Genomic DNA, 17,110 nt, shown 5'->3' with positions numbered 1-17,110 from the left:
TATTTTTAAATCATGTTAAGAAATGTCTGTTCATAATAGATTTACAATTTATTAATCCTTCATAACTAAAATTGTGTTGTAACTCAGTAGTGTGAGCAGAACAACATTGCATTATATAGCAGAGAATATTTGTGTTATATTTATTTATTTATTTTTGATTAATTAATGTATTTCATTGTATTTTACACTAAATTAAATTAGTCAAAATATTAAAAATATTTTGACACTGAATTATAAAAATCAGAAGTTTTCAAAGAAAAGATGGAATGCAATGAAAGAAATGAATTAAATTGAATGCTTTTATGATAATTCAAATTTAAATTATTTTCTACTTTTCTTTCTGCTGAATGTTTTAATTATTTGAACAACTTGAATTGTTTCCTTTCACAGTACTTGATTTCTACAAAAATTTTTGCTAACCGGTTGCTTCCTCAGCATCTGCTTATGTAGACCTTTAATGTGTGACAATACCCTATATGTAAATCAGAATTAATATGATAGCACTGTCTTTTAATCAGTGTTAGTCTTATTATTGGAGTCTTGATACAATTTTAATGACTTGGAGAGAGTATAAAATTACTTTATATAAAATGACTGATCTTATTAGCTTTAGCAGCTTCATTTAAGAGAATTAATAATATGTATTCCTAAACAGCTCATTGACTATCTCCATGATAACAAATCCTGTTTGCATCAGAAATAAGAGAATGAGATCAGAAGCAACCTGTTTTCGGACTTTCTTAGATTTGCTTTGATATATTTCTATCTCTTGAATTTATTTATTATTTTTTGTATGTGAGGAAAGGGGAAAAATTATATTAGAACTATTTAAAAATATTACAGAAAAATTTTGATTTTTTAAATTTCAATGTCAGTTTCCACCAGAGTTTTGTAATCAATTAAATCCTTGTTAATATTAAGCATGTATGAATTCACCACTGTATTCAAAAATGAAATTTATTACATATATTTTATTGCGGTTATATTTTAAGTTTCAGATATAATTCCATTTTGTTTTAAATAAACAACTGTGATTCAAACATAAGAAAACACTAATGTAATCAACCTTTCACATATCTTTAAGTATTTCTTGAGATTCATTTTAAGAAAGATATTCTGATATATACAGAAGATGCAAAGATAATTGACAAATTAAGTCCTTCAAAGGGTTTACAACATATTAAGAGACATAGACATATCAATGTACATACTCTGTATAGTATTAATAAATGCTGACAAAGGAAATACAATAAAAATAATCATATGTACTCTAAGGAAGACAAAATCAAACTTGAATATAAGTGGAGAATGGAATGGAAAGAGATCAGGGAATGAAAACACACACACACACACACACACACACACACACCATCACCACCACAGATTCCTTCCATCCTCCCATACTGTAAAATTACCTAACTATATTCCAGTTTTAGGCAATATTATGATGTGTTTTTAATATAATTTTTGACTCTGTAAATACTAATTCAGGCAGAGATGCATAGTGTATGGGTCAACTTTCTTTTGTTATTTTACAGTGTTTTGCTGTCCCTAAAGTTATTTCATGTGTTTCATATTTTTTACCTACTTATCACATTTCTTGCTCAGTTCTTGGCTAGGTCATTTTTTGAGTTGTCCCCCTTCATCCTTGGAGCTTTTCATCATTCTCTCCAGTCAGCACTAGTGCTTTCTAGTAATTTCCATCCTTACTTTATTCTTACATTTATTTCCTCATCATCCTCAGAAATCCCTTATCTCCATCATGGCTATATGCAAAATTATGGATTCCAAATTTCATTTTTTAAACCTTTTTTGATTCTTTTCTTTTTATAGTTATATTCTCTAGTGATGTAGCTTCTTAGGAAAAGATAAGTTTTAAAGTTTAGAATCTGCAAATAGAATTATTCTATTTAATGCCTTGATTGCTATTGAACTGGGAATAGAAATACTTTTCTTTCAAACTTTTAAGTCATTGCTCCATAGTTTTTGCTTTTCCATTATTCACATTCTGAGTTCTGGCACTCTTTCTTGCTATTTGTCACATCATTATCCTCTGAGGATCTTTCAAGTTTTATGCATTAATTTGAGTACTCTAAACATTCATGAAAATGTGTCCTGATTAAGAAGATTTTTCATTATTTTTCATAGCTTCTGAGTAATTGTTTGAGGTAAAATTCTTATATTATTTCTTTAACTATTGCTTTCTCTCTTTTTTCTATGTTCTTAATGCATATGACCCATTATCCTGAATATAAGACACACATAAAGACCTATAAGATACCCTAGAATGCCTTTAAAGTTGCTCCATGTAAGTTTTTATAGGTCTCCTATGTATAAGAACTGGTACATAATTTCTGAGTTTCTTATTGATATTGGATCCTCTATATTATAAGTGATATTTTATAATATGTATTCTTTTTTCTGCCTTTAGAATAATTTCCTATGCCATATATTTACTAATTCTTTTATTTCTTTGAACCCAAACATTTATTTCTGTGAAATGTTTCTTGCTCTCTGAATATTTATTCTTTATAACATCCTAGTATATTTCTCAACTAAGATCTCCTTTTATCTCTGGATAATTCTCTAAGCCTTTTTTTCCCCTGACCTCCTTGATCATCTCTCTCTACGTTCAGTTCAGTTTTGTTTCTATTGATATTAGTGCCTTGTGTTAGAGACTTTTCTCAAGTGACCACTATTCTTAAGACCTGCAGATAACAAGACATAGCTTGGTCTTATGAACATGTGACTCCCCTGTGGAGGATATGATCTAGCCAGTCCTAAAGCCTCAGTCCTGCTTTATTCCCTTTATTGAAGAAATATGCATCTCTGGAGAAAATGTCAATGCTTTGGTCTAATCTTTTTGCTAACATGAACAATGAATAATAATCTTTGTTAGGAATAAGAAACTCTTACTAGGAAATTTTCTTCGCGGTATGTTCCTTGTAAAAGTTTATCTAGAGTAAATAATAAATGTATTAAGCATTGTATGTCTGAAGCATTGTATATAAGTATGAAGCAATGCTACTTGGAGAGTGTCACACAAACCACATAGGTTGTACCCAGTTGGAGACAGGTGATCATTTTTATACTGGATCTGTGTCATGAACTTGTGAATTTTACACAGTACCTCAAAAGTTCTGAGCCTGAATGTCAAATGTAGAGGAGAAGGTGCTATTCTTGATTGATATCTCAGGCATTTCTTTGCATTGTCTAAGCTTTCTGGTGGCTGATAATATTCATTTTCTCTAACAAATCTTGATATAAGACAAGCTCTTTGATTTGTATGTGTCTGATCTGAGGAATTGGTCCTACATGTTAGCTCATCTGATTTCTATCACTCTTGAGAGCTAAGCATAATAAGAAAGCTAGAATTATTCCTTTTTTGCCTAAAGGTTCATGTTTACCTCAATATTTTTTATTTACAAATACTGTGCCTGATATCCTGGTGTTTGGAAATTCTGCAGTTTAACTTTTCCCTAGAAAATTAGCTTCTTTTTCCTTCCTACAAAAGGGAAAGTGTCTGGATATCTGGATAGGTAACAAAGGGGAAACAATTGTTTACCTTGGCTTTTTGAATACTTTCAAATAAGTTGTCCATGTCAGTTCCACCACTGTCTGACATTTATAAACTACTTGGATTTGCCAATGTCTGTAAGTTTTGAGATAGTTTAGCTCATTTTTAAACATTCTTATCTGTAGTCATCATTTTTCAGTTACCTTTTAACCATCTGCTTTATATTTTTCAGAATTATATGAAAAACTTTTATGTTGTTATTCTCATTTTGTGATATTGCATGTATATAAAATATATTCATTTAATCTTATTTAGTAGAGTTTGGAATAGGATTGGACATCAAATGTATGTCAAAACCTTCTTTTTTTTGGGGGGGTGTCAGAGATTGAACTCAGGGTCACTCAACCACTAAGTTACATTCACAGCCCTATTTTGTATTATATTTAGAGACAGGGTCTCACTGCCTTGTTTAGCACCTCACTTTTGCTAAGGCTGGCTTTGAACTCGTAATATTCCTGCCTCAGCTTCCCAAGCCGCTGGGATTATAAGGGTGTGCCACCACACCTGGCTCAAACTATCTTTTTTAAGGACAAAATTTACTGGAGTATATTTCAGACCTCAGTTACACCTCCAATATTACTTTCAACATATCTATGGAGATTTCTACTGAAAAGTCAAGTCATCTAAATAGATTATTCACCATCTGTGATCCTAAAGGAAGTTCTGTTTCTGATAATAGCCAAATATGCTTCTATTTGAATTGTATGCTGCAGAAAATAAATATAAATTCTGAAAAAATGTAAAAAAGAAAAAAAAGACCACCCAAATACACTGAAAATGACCCAAAGGAGGTGTATTCTGGAGGTGTATTCTACGTTCACACTAGGAAATAGGGAATGACATTTATTCTGGCTATTAGACTGAAGGTAGTTTAAGATTGTGCCATGGATGGCAGCTAAACCCCCAATAAACAACACACAGCTTTTGTAATTTGAAAGATCAAAGAAGGAGTTTAGGATAATCACCCTACCAGAATGTATTTGTCTATGTTGCACAAAAAAGACCCAGAAGGAATGAAGATTCCCCAAAATTAAGTTTATAGACTGTGTCCATGTTTCTGGAACAGAGACTTAATGGAACAAACTTCAAGCAGTTTACCTCAGGATAAAGTAAGTCAACAGATACTTCAGCTGCCATACAAAAACAAAATTTTCAGTGTAAGTTACAAAAATTAAATTATAAAATAAAGTTCAGATGAAGATTATAAAAATCAAGATCTTCAAAATATGACATCATAATCTCCAGCATACATTCTAAATTACTTCAAAACCTAAATGAAAAAAAAAATATTTCCCATTCTCACAAAAATCAATAATTATAGAGACTGGAACCAAGATGACCCAGATGTTGGAATTAGCATAGAATAATATCAAAGGAGTTATGCTGAATGATGGAAAGGGAAATATATTTGGAATGAGCAAAAAGGAAATTACAACAGAGATAGAAAAACTATAAAAAAATGACTACATGGAGAACTTAAGAAGGTGATTTTCCAATTTATATGGAAATGCAAAGTCATACAGTATTCAAACCAATCCTGAAAAACAACAGCTTAGTTGAATGACTTATAACTGATTTTAGTTCTATAAATCTGCAGGAATCGAAATAGTGTGATATTGGTATAAAGATTGACAAACAGAGCAAGAGAACAGAAGTTCACAAATAGACTCACGTATACAGTTGTCCTTTTACTTTTTACAAAGAGAGTAAAGTAATCCAATGGATGAATAAGCAGAAAAGGGTTAATATACAGATGTAGATTGCTCAAATTCTGCACCTTGTCTGTAAGCATGTCTTTAGGCCTGGCCCTTGGTAAGCACCTGAGAAATAAGCTGAGTCCTTGGAATATTCTGCCTGAGTAGAGTTATTTGTATGCCCAATACCTTGGGTCATGTGGTGCATATTTATTTCATCAAATAATTTAAATGAACAATGTGATTTATGATGAACACCTGCTATTGTATGCCTAAGACTTAGGGAGATTTAGGACCTCATAGTACAAAGTAAATCAAATGGTTTATGCTAACAAGTGAGACACACAGTGAATGCTTACTTCAACTCTAGAGGAATGGAGCCTCAATAGGTGAGATCAGTCATACAGGTGTTGAATATCTATGTGAATGACCACTAATAAAATCTCTGGAGAAGCTCGGGTGATCTTCCTGACTGGTAATACTTTGAATAGATTGCCACATATCATTGCTTAGACAATTGAGAACATTTATGGAACTTAACTGTAAAAGGGAAGCTTAAAATTGGTGCCGGGCATTTTTTTTTTTTTCAGAGTGTGAGGCAATTGATATCCAAGAGTTCGTGAAAGGCATTTGGAGGCAGTTATTTCCAGTCAGGGAATCAGTGCCTGGCATTCTCACTGCCTCTACCTGCCACGATCAAGTACTTGTCAGTTGAAGTACAAGTCAAATTGCATTCTCATTTGGCTACAAGCTCATTAGGCCAATGTGTTAAGGAACTTGCCCTCAACAATATTAATGCTGAAGCAAACTGTGTGGCCATCAGGGTGAATATGGAAATCTTCCAAGTTCAAGGAATAGACAATGGATTTGCGATGGGGAGTGATGATGTGGACAAAGTGGGAAATCATTATTTCACTAGTAAATGCAACTTGGTAAAGGACTTGGAGAACCCCAGGTTTTATGGGAGGCCTTGGCAAGCTTGACTAAGATGGCCATTGCTATGGAAATTTTATCCAAGAAAAACAGGACAATGAAAACTTCTGTGGAACTGTTCAGAATGGAAAAGCCTTAAAAGTTTGTGAAGCTGATTTGACTAGACCAAGTTTAGGGACAGCCATAACAGTACATACCCTATTTTACCACGTACCCATGAGGGGGAAATGCATGGATCCTAAACTGGAGTTTGAGAAGGTTAGTAAGTGAGAGGGTAGAAGCTCTCTCACTCATGCACCCTTCCATTTTTTTTTTTTTTTTCTGTTTGAGAAATGATGTTTCTGGTTCTATGGTTTGTGGTAAGCCATTCTTATAGACCGTGGCCGCCATTAGAAGATGGCGCCGGCTTCCACTGTGGCCTGTGATAAACAACTCCTTTTTTGGAGAGTTGGCACGCAATCCCTTACCACCCTATGAGAGAGATCCACGTGGCAGCTTGGGATTGGTATGCGGGAGGCTTTATTGGGCTGTGCTTGGGCGCTCGGCGGGGGGTCGCTAGAAGATGATACTTGAATCAAGGCCTGAATAAACTGCTGAAAGAAGAATCCTGTGTTGTGTTTTCCCTTGCCGTCGAGGGGTCGCGACAATTGGTGGCCCGGACTGGGAATTATATTCCTTGAACCCAGGATCCAGAACTTTCAGCAGTCAGGGTGGTGCACCGGTAAGTTCCCAGGTAAAGTGGGAATCCACAAGCAAATAGCGGGGCGCTCTCTCTGTAAATAGAGAGAGCGGGAAAAAGGACGCTCCCCTGTAAAAGGAAGAGAGCGGGGAATTCATAGAACGGAACGCTCCCCTGTAAAAGGAAGAGAGCGGGGATTTTTGTACTTTCACTTTCTTTATAGCTCTAAAAACATTATGGGCGCTACTTCTTCAAGCCCAATTTTGTTGGCCCTAGATGGGTTGCTACGTTCAAAAGGACTTAAGGTAAAGCAGAGCACTTTGCAGATGTTTTTGAGAGAAGCTGATATAGCGGCTCCTTGGTTTGCCTTTTCAGGGAGTCTTACGATTCCTAGTTGGGACAAATTAGGGAAAGATCTAGATTTCGCTCGTGAGCAAGGCACCTTATAGGGTGGCGTTATTCCACTTTGGAAGTTAGGTAGAGGATGTATAACAGATGGTAAATGCCAAGAAGCTGTGAGTGAGGGTCAGGCTGTTCTTGAACAACTACATGAGGAAAAATCTGAAGGATCACGTAGTGAAGTGGCAGAGAGTATTAAGAGTAAGAGTAGTGAGAAGGCAAAAGAGCCTGAAAATAAAAATAGGAGAAGGCTCTATCCAGACTTGACCGCATTAAAAACACCTGAGGACACAAGCGGCTCAGAGGGTTCTGAGGACTTTGATATATTGTTGCAACAACTACGCAAGATAAAAATAAAAAAGAAGAAAAGGGAGACACAAGGCATGCAAGCCTACTGCAAGAAGGGGGAGGGATCTAATATTGGTCAACAGAATTCTGAGGAGGAGGAGGTTGAAAATTTAGAAGAAGATATGAGGCCTGTTGCCCCACCCCCGTATATGGGGGAGGGCCAAAGTTCCGGGAGATCTTTTCATGCTCAAGTTTGGAGGACAGTTAATACAGATATGGGACTTGCGTACCCGGTGTTTCAGGACAATAATAGAGGAAGGTATCATGAGCCTTTAGACTTTAAGATAGTTAAAACCTTGGCAGAATCCGTTCGCACTTATGGCATAGATGCCGCTTTCACTCTCACTCAGGTGGAGGGACTTACTAGATTTTGCATGACTCCCTCAGATTGGGCTAGTCTAGTCCGTGCTTGTGTTTCCCCAGGTAAATATTTGGATTGGAGAGCATTTATGCTAGAGGGTGCAGTAGAGCAAGCTGCCCAAAATCATGCAGCAGGACGCCCTGCCTGGGATAAGGATATGCTTTTGGGACAAGGCAGGTTTGCTAACCAACAAACAGGATACCCCCCTGAAGTATATGAACAGGTTAATAACATTTGTATCCGTGCATGGAAATCACTCCCAAATAGAGGAGAAGTGTCTGGCAATCTGACTAAAATTATACAAGGCCCCACAGAACCTTTCTCAGACTTTGTCGCCAGGATGGTAGACGCCGCAGGAAAAATCTTTGGTGACCCTGATACAGCAATGCCCTTGATTAAACAACTTGTTTTTGAACAATGTACTAAAGAATGTAAAGCAGCTATTACCCCTTACAAAAACAAAGGCATAGAGGCCTGGATGAAAGTCTGTAGGGAAATAGGTGGGCCGTTAACTAATGCAGGCCTTGCTGCTGCTGTTCTTCAATTATCACATAAATCCAGCCCTGTTGCTGGAAGGTGTTTTGGGTGTGGTCAAGGAGGACACTTTAAACGAGAATGTCCTAACAAGAAGGGAACATCCAGAATTGAGCACACTTCTGTTAGCCGTCAACCGGGCTTATGCCCCAGATGTAAAAGGGGAAAGCATTGGGCTAATGAGTGTAGATCAGTTAGAGACATACATGGTCAACCTTTAAAAGATAGAAACATGCCAAAAAACGGCCGGGGGGGCCCCCGACCCCAGGGCCCACAAATATATGGGGCAATGGAAAATGGGACAATGGAAACCGAGTCATGGCCGTCCCTGCGCCATCCCAAGAATCGCGGAGAGCCACTACAGGTGCCACGGGACTGGACCTCTGCTCCTCCGCCAGACTCGTATTAACACCTAAAATGGGAGTCCAACTGGTGGAGACTGAATTTAAAGGACCTTTACCATCTGGCACTGTGGGCTTGTTAATTGGGCGTGCTTCTTCCGTCCTACAAGGCCTTCATGTTTTTCCTGGGATTATTAATCCGGACACGGTAAGAACAGTGAAGGTTATGGTGGAGGCCCCAAAAGGCATTGTGTCCATTTCCCCAGGAGACAGGATTGCCCAATTGCTAATTCTACCTAGTTTGCATACCCGCTTTCCTGCTGATTCCTTTTTAAGAACAAGTGATGAGATTGGAGTCACCGGAGGGAATTCTGTTTATTTGTCCTTGGATATGAATGACCGTCCTACTTTAAACTTAACTATAGAAGGCAAATCAATTTTGGGATTACTAGATACTGGAGCAGATCGTAGTATAATTGCACAAAAGGACTGGTCAAAGGGGTGGCCGGTACAGCTCTCAGATCAATCACTAAGAGGTTTAGGATACGCTCAAGCTCCACAAGTCACCTGCAGGCATTTATCCTGGAAAGATTCTGAAGGACATTCTGGAACTTTTCAGCCATATGTGCTTGACCTCCCTATCTCTCTATGGGGACGTGATCTTATGAAGGACATGGGGTTTCAACTTAGTAATGAATATTCAACAGTTGCCCAAAAGATAATGCAGGGCATGGGATATAGACCAGGTCTTGGATTAGGAAAAAATTTGCAAGGATGTAGACATCCTTTAGAACCTCAGCAAAAACTTAATAGACATGGACTGGGTTTTTCCTAGGGGCCGCTGAGGATCAGGTGCCCATTACCTGGAAAACAGGGGAGCCAGTGTGGGTTCCTCAGTGGCCGCTCCCCTCTGAAAAATTGACTGAAGCTTATGCTTTAGTACAAGAACAATTAAAGTTGGAACATATAAAGCCCTCCACTTCTCCATGGAGTACACCCATATTTATTATTAAAAAGAAATCTGGAAAATGGTGGTTGTTACACGATCTACAGGCCATTAATGCTCAAATGCAGCTCATGGGACCCATTCAGAGAGGTTTGCCTTTGCTTTCAACAATTCCAAAAAATTGGCCAGTGATATGTATAGACATTAAAGATTGTTTCTTTTCCATTCCATTGCATCCTCAGGACTCCGAACGTTTTGCTTTTACTCTGCCTTCATGTAATCATGAGGAGCCTGATCAAAGGTTTGAATGGGTGGTTTTGCCTCAAGGCATGGCCAATAGCCCTACAATATGTCAAATGTTTGTAGGAGCGGCCATTGTCCCACTCAGACAAAAGTATCCATTGTTGAAGTGTATACATTATATGGATAATATATTGCTAGCAGCCAAAACCAAATATATGTTGGAAGCAGCTTACACTGATTTGGTACATTTATTACAATCAAAGGGCTTGCTTATTTCATCTGATAAAGTACAAACAGGAGATTCTATTGATTATCTTGGTGCTACTATCTCTTGTAAAACCATTACACCCCAAAAGGTAACTCTCAGGACCGATAATTTACGTACCTTAAATGATTTCCAAAAATTATTGGGTGACATAAATTGGATTAGGGGTTATTTACATATTCCCAATGCTGAATTAAAACCCTTGTGTGAAATACTTAAAGGTGATTCAGACCTTTCTTCCCCTCGGCATCTTACTGAGGAAGCAAGGTCAGCGCTGCTGAAAGTGGAGGAGGCTATACAACATGCTAGCCTTTGTAGGTTTCAAGAGGATAAACCTCTCCAACTATGTGTGCTCACCACTGCGCGACAACCTACTGGAGTTTTATGGCAAGATGGTCCTTTACTGTGGATACATCCACGTATGTCCCCTGGAAAATCCCTTGAGTATTATCCTGATGCAGTTGCTTCCTTAGCTATGTTAGGGATACAACAAAGTGTACAATTTTTTGGTTTCTCTCCAACGTCTGTGATTGTTCCTTATACATGTCAATAAATTCTGGTCTTATGTGCTAACTTGGATAATTGGGCTATATTACGATGCTCTTTTCCAGGAGAGATAATCACTATCCATCACATCCTCTTATTACATTTGTTAAGGAACATCCTGTCATTTTCCCTAAAATCGCTTCTTCCACGCCTATTCCAGGAGGTGCGAATATCTTTACAGATGGATCTAAGACTGGTATTGGAGCTTATGTGATAAATGATCAACCTCCTATCCAACATCAGTTTGCTCCTGGTAATCCACAATGGGTGGAGCTGCAAATTGTCATAAAAGTTTTTGAACAATGTCCATTTCCTTTTAATTTAATCTCAGATTCTGTCTATGTAGTTCAAGCTTTAAAGGTGTTGGAAGCAGTGGGTCCCATACTCACATCAGGAGTAATGTCTTCCCTTTTTCTCCATCTTCAAACATTGATTTGGAATCGTTCCGCCTGTTTTTACCCCTTGCATATTCAAGCCCACACAGGTTTACCGGGTGCTCTTTCTGCGGGCAATGCCCAGGCAGATCTTGCTACTCGTCCTTCTTGGGTGTTCCCTATTTCCTCCTTAGATCAGGCTGCAGACTTTCATAGTAAGTTTCATATTAATGCACGAGCACTTCAGAAACGTTTTACCATCTCCCGTGCTGATGCTCGACAGATTGTGTTGGATTGTCCTAATTGTGTGATTTTACATCATCCTCCCTCTATAGGCGTAAATCCTTGTGGTTTACGACCTTTAACTATATGGCAAATGGATGTTACTCTTGTTCCTGACTTTGGTAAACTTAAATATGTCCATGTATCTGTAGATACTTGTTCTGGCATTATCTATGCTTCCGCTTTGTCTGGGGAAAAAGCTGGAAATGTTATCACACACTGCTTGGAAGCTTGGGCAGCCTGGGGATTACCACAGTCCATTAAGACGGACAATGGTCCAGCATATACTGGGCGACAATTTTCTTCCTTTTGCAGCAAGATGGGTATCCAACTTGTCCATGGTTTACCTTACAATCCACAAGGCCAGGGCATTGTAGAGCGTGCTCATAAGACTCTAAAAGAGATGTTACTAAAACAAAAAGGGGGAATTGGCTTAGGCCACTCCCCGAAAGAGCGCCTCTCCCTGGCTCTATTTACTATCAATTTTTTAAATCTGGACATTCAAGGGCGCTCTGCTGCAGATAGGCATTGTTCGCCCTCTGCCCCGAATTTTGGGTATGTTAAGTGGAAAGATGTACTTTCTGGACAATGGTATGGGCCTGATCCCGTGCTGGCATGGGCACGAGGTTCTGTTTGTGTTTTCCCACAGGACCGAACAGAGCCGGTGTGGATCCCTGAACGGCTAACGAGAAAAGTCTCGAAGACAACTGACCAACAACGGGGGACCCTACAAGAGTCCAATGATGAGACCCTTCATTCTGCTGAGTATCCTGGCCCTATCACAGATGATGATGGTCCAGATGTTACCGATGCAGTGGTGGGCGGTAGCTCGGACATGGCCGATGCCGATGCCGGTCCATAAAAATTCTAGTGTCCTCCCCACTCTTTTTTCTACTTCATGTGAGATGTCTGCCCCTTGTGTCTCCCCTAGAGGAGACGGGGAACAGGTTTTCAACCTTTCTCGTGTTAATGTCACGGGAACTTTCTGCTTCAGTTTCTTGAGAACCCGTTGTATTCGCTTACAGCGCAACAATTTGACCAATTGGGAGGACCCCTTAAAGAACAGTAGGGTCTCACTGGGAACCTTGTCTGCGGTGCTTAGCCAAGTGAGTAGTGGGGTACAGGAGGGCTCAGGAGAGACTACAAATTTGACCGAAATGAGTATCACCACTTTGGCTATAACTTCCCAGGTGTCACTCCCGGTGGCTTTTCCTAACGCTAGTAATGCCACTTATTTTAAGGCCTCTCCTTATTGTACCCCGTACTATTCTTTCCCCCCGACATTCACGCCTTGTCAAGATCATTCTTGGGAGAAGCGCCAAGTTGCTGTGGGTTTCTCTCTTTCCCCTTCTCTTAAAAGGTATTTGTATAACTCTTCCAAGGCTAATTCCACTACAGGAACAGGCTGGTCTTGGTTTCAATGGTTGATTTCCAATGAAAAGGGGGCCACAGCCGATGTCTCTGCTCTGGCTCAATTGAGAGGAGTCCAGAGTTGGCTGTTTAATGTGTCTGGCTCTGTACAGGACACTGATAATGGTAGGAGGCTTAAAAACATTTCATACAATTCTCAGGTGTCCAATGCTACACTGCCCTCTGCATCAGTCTGCCTTCATTCTCCGTTTCTGTTCCTTTTGATCAATGATACCAATACTACAGAATCGGAAATGATTGACTGTTCTAATTGTACATGTGTCTTGTCTGAGTGTTGGAATGGATCCTGGAGCACGGCAGTTGTTATGAAGGTTCTGACTTTCATCCCGATTCTGGTTACTGCGGATCCGGACTCCTTCCCCATTATTGAGGTGCTCAGGAGCCGTAGGGATTTTGGAATCACGGCAGCTATTGTAACAGCGGTTGCAATATCTGCTGCTGCAGCAGTTACAGCTGGAGTGGCCATGGCTAGTCAAGTGCAGACTGCGGCCACGGTTAATCAGGTCATCCAACAAACTTCCAGCATTTTAGAGTCTCAAAGTAAAATCAATCAACATATTTTATCAGGAATTTTGGCCGTTAATCAAAGGGTGGATCTCCTCCAAGCTCAGATTGAGGAATTGTCAGACCTAGTACATTTGGGTTGTGTTGATCATCGTGCACATCTATGTATAACATCTCTCAGATTTAATGATTCCAGAAATACCTCTCAAATCATTGGACAGTACTTGGCCGGAAACTGGTCCATGGAAGCAGAGAAGTTGATCCAGACCCAACTGACACAAATTGCCATGTTGAACAACACTCGTGTGGACCCTGTGACATTGGGCCAATTTACGAATTGGCTGTCTTCTGCCTTTTCTTTCTTTAAGGAATGAGTGGGAGTAGGCATTTTTGGAGCGATATGTTGTTTTGGGATTGTCCTTTGTCTGTGGCTTTTCTGTCGCCTAAGAGCTCGCCATAGCCAAGAAAAGGCTATGATCGTCCAGGCTTTTGCAGCCCTAGAGAATGGTATCTCTCCACAGGTTTGGCTTGTGCAACTTAAGCAATAATTTCCTGGGTTTTGGCCATTGCACCCCAAGTCATCTTTGACATTGCACTGGGTTTGGCATGCCCTTCTCTTCCTGCCTTCCCAGTTATGGAAGGCCCATGCACTCTGCAGGCCTTGTTGCCATTGCATGCAGATGGGCTTCCATGCTGGTGCTGCACTTTATGCTTTGGACCCTTCGTTTTCTCAAGGGCTGAGGGATGGTGTTGCCACTTCCAACCTCATAGTCACTGACCGGCTACTTGTAAAATCCCCTTTCTTTTTCACCGTCATCACGATGCAGGATGCGAGGCAAGGCACTGCACTTGAGTGATCCCTCAACGGACCTCAAGGAAAGCATGTCCTATTGCATGCGGGTTGGACGTCCACGCCCCGCCCTACGAAAAAAGGCATCGGCTGATATGGGACCAGGTCTAGGGAAGGGCCCTCCTTAGGACTGAACCATACACTGCAGCCACTTCTGCACAGTGGGATAGGACCTCTACTTTCGCCTGCATTGTTTTATAAAATAGAAGGGGGAACTGTGGTAAGCCATTCTTATAGACCGTGGCCGCCATTAGAAGATGGCGCCGGCTTCCACTGTGGCCTGTGATAAACAACTCCTTTTTTGGAGAGTTGGCGCGCAATCCCTTACCACCCTATGAGAGAGATCCACGTGGCAGCTTGGGATTGGTATGTGGGAGGCTTTTTTAGGCTGTGCTTGGGCGCTCTGCGGGGGGGGTCACTAGAAGATGATACTTGAATCAAGGCCTGAATAAACTGCTGAAAGAAGAATCCTGTGTCGTGTTTTCCCTTGCCGGCGAGGGGTCGTGACAATGGTTCTTCAACTCCTTAAAACCAAAGACATGTTCCCAGTTTTGTCAAATTTATGGATTTGGAAAGTCCCCAAAGTTAAAAGAAATACATTTTAAATATAAGGAGTTTGAGTTTAGTGGCTGTATCAGCTCTGAAGCATACTACGATAAGAATATGCAGTTTTTGTTTGTAAACAGAAGACTAGTATTGACTTTTTATTAAGAAAAGGAAGTACTACACACAAGCCAAAAAATGGTTCTGCCAATAGAAAAATGACTTCAAGTCCTCAGCATCAGTGTAGCCCAGAACTCCGTGGGATTTATATCATCAACATGCAGTGCCAGTCTGTCAGTATGACATGTACATGGAGCCAGCAAAAACTCTGATTGAGTTTCAGAGCAGGAATACTTTCTAGATTTGTATTCAGGAAGGAGTGAAAATGTTTTTAAAGCAAGAAAAAAATATTTGGAATTATCAGGTGAGGACATTAAGAATTCAGTGATGATAATGATTTTGATTTATTTGGTGCTACTCTTTAGAAACATGTGTCCTTAGATGAGAAGCATGACTAAAGTGGTTTCCAGGATGCATGTAATAATATTTTGGATTCCTATGAAATGCTTGATTTGCAGTCAAAAGGTGGGAGAAGAAAAGCTACTATAGAAAACATAAACATACAGAATTCTAGGGAGTCAGAAGCTATCAGAAGAAAGAAATTACTCATTTTTGTACACTTAAGAATCAGATGACCACAGCCACACTAAAATGACAGAGTTTTCATAACAAAGATAGCTGTTTCTTAGAATCAAAGATGTTAGAATAAGAGACAGTTGAAGTATCAGAATCAGGAGAAAATGAGAAACACAAAAAAATCTTGCTTGGAACATAACCCTGTAAAAAGTCCATGTGGAACCAGTTCAGAAATATTTTCAAGTCCTTTTCAGACATAAGATCACTTTGAGGAAAGTGGGGTAGATTTAGAAACACAGAAAGAAAGTACTACTATTAGTGGCATGGCTGCCAACATCTTGAAAAGTAAAATAATTCAGAATCAACTAGAGAGATTTGAAGATGCTACTGAAATGGGATGCCAATCCCTGCCTTTTGAGACAGGATTATTGAGCATACCTAGTGCTCAGAAAAAAGAGCCCAGTAATTGTGGAAGAAAAAATGTTTTTATTATGGACAAGTAAAATTGTGTTCTACTGGCTTTATAACTCATGTGCTACAAAAATGACCAAACTAAATCAACTGAAGCAGAACATTCATTCAAAAATTATGTTCAATCTGGTCCTACAAGTGCCCCCCAAACATTTGGAAGTAGAACATGTCATAGTTGAGACTCCAGACATCAAAGGTTTAACCAGCACTCTAAGTAAAGAATCTGCCCCAAATTTTTTTGAGCAAAAAAAAAAAAAATTTGAGAACAAAATACAAGTTATGGGCTAGAAAACAAACCTATAGGAAAATGTAAAATTGTTACTGCTTTTCAGGAAGCTGATAAAGAATCACACACAGGTTGCTTACTTCTTGATACATCCTCTTCCTTTCCTTGGTGTAGACATGTTTCAAATGATATTAAGAAAACATAAATTGATTGGTTTATCCAAACTTTTGGGCCATAAGAAGCTAAGCTTGACTTCACAACTAGGATCATTAGAGAAGTTTAAAAGGCACTACAGAAAAAAGCCTCTAGATACAGAAATGGAAGAAACTGATATTGAAGTCATTACCAATCTTAGTCCTCAAGAAGATCTTGACAATTGACTGAAAAAGACAAGAAACACTTAGAAAATTCTGACTGTAAAATCACTATTACAAAGTGCACTGATTGAAATGGTCATTGTCAACCAGTAAGTCACATCCTGTGCTCAGAGAAGTTTCCACTTTCCAAAGAAGATTGTTTGGAACAATAGGTGCCTTATTTGAAAGAAACTCATATAACTCTAAGAAAGTTATCGCCCTGTAAAACAAAACCTTCAGATATTGAGAAATCACCTGAATCACTGGGCTCTAAATTATCCAGACTGAAAAGTTCTGAAAAACAAGCTCAAACAATAGAGATTAGGAGTCATTTTAATGAATTTTAAAATTCAGATTCCAGTAGGGAAGATAGTAATTGCACAGTAGGTTAAACCTAGAATAAAAAAAAAAAAATGGTTCCTGGTTTCTTTTGGACTTTTTCCCATGTTCCTTTATTATTTGATGATTTTAACCTGCATCTTTTCATTGTAATGTACAGTAATCATAAGTAAAACAGCTTTTTTCTGATACTAGAGAATCATTAAAACTATGGAGGCTCCTCATCCCATGA

General features: G+C 39.1%; 1 pseudogene; it reads left to right on the top strand.

Annotated features, from left to right (window-relative positions):
• Positions 1-5,367: 5,367 nt before the first annotated feature.
• On the top strand, positions 5,368-16,563 carry LOC124082243 (DNA mismatch repair protein Mlh3-like; annotated as a pseudogene).
• The last annotated feature ends 547 nt before the right edge of the window (positions 16,564-17,110 follow it).

Source organism: Marmota monax, unplaced genomic scaffold (assembly GCF_021218885.2).
Source record: "Marmota monax isolate L192 unplaced genomic scaffold, Marmota_monax_Labrador192_F-V1.1 WCK01_AAM20220418_F8-fsc00132, whole genome shotgun sequence".
Classification (NCBI taxonomy): Eukaryota; Metazoa; Chordata; class Mammalia; order Rodentia; family Sciuridae; genus Marmota; species Marmota monax.
This window is presented reverse-complemented; position numbering and strand designations above follow the sequence as displayed.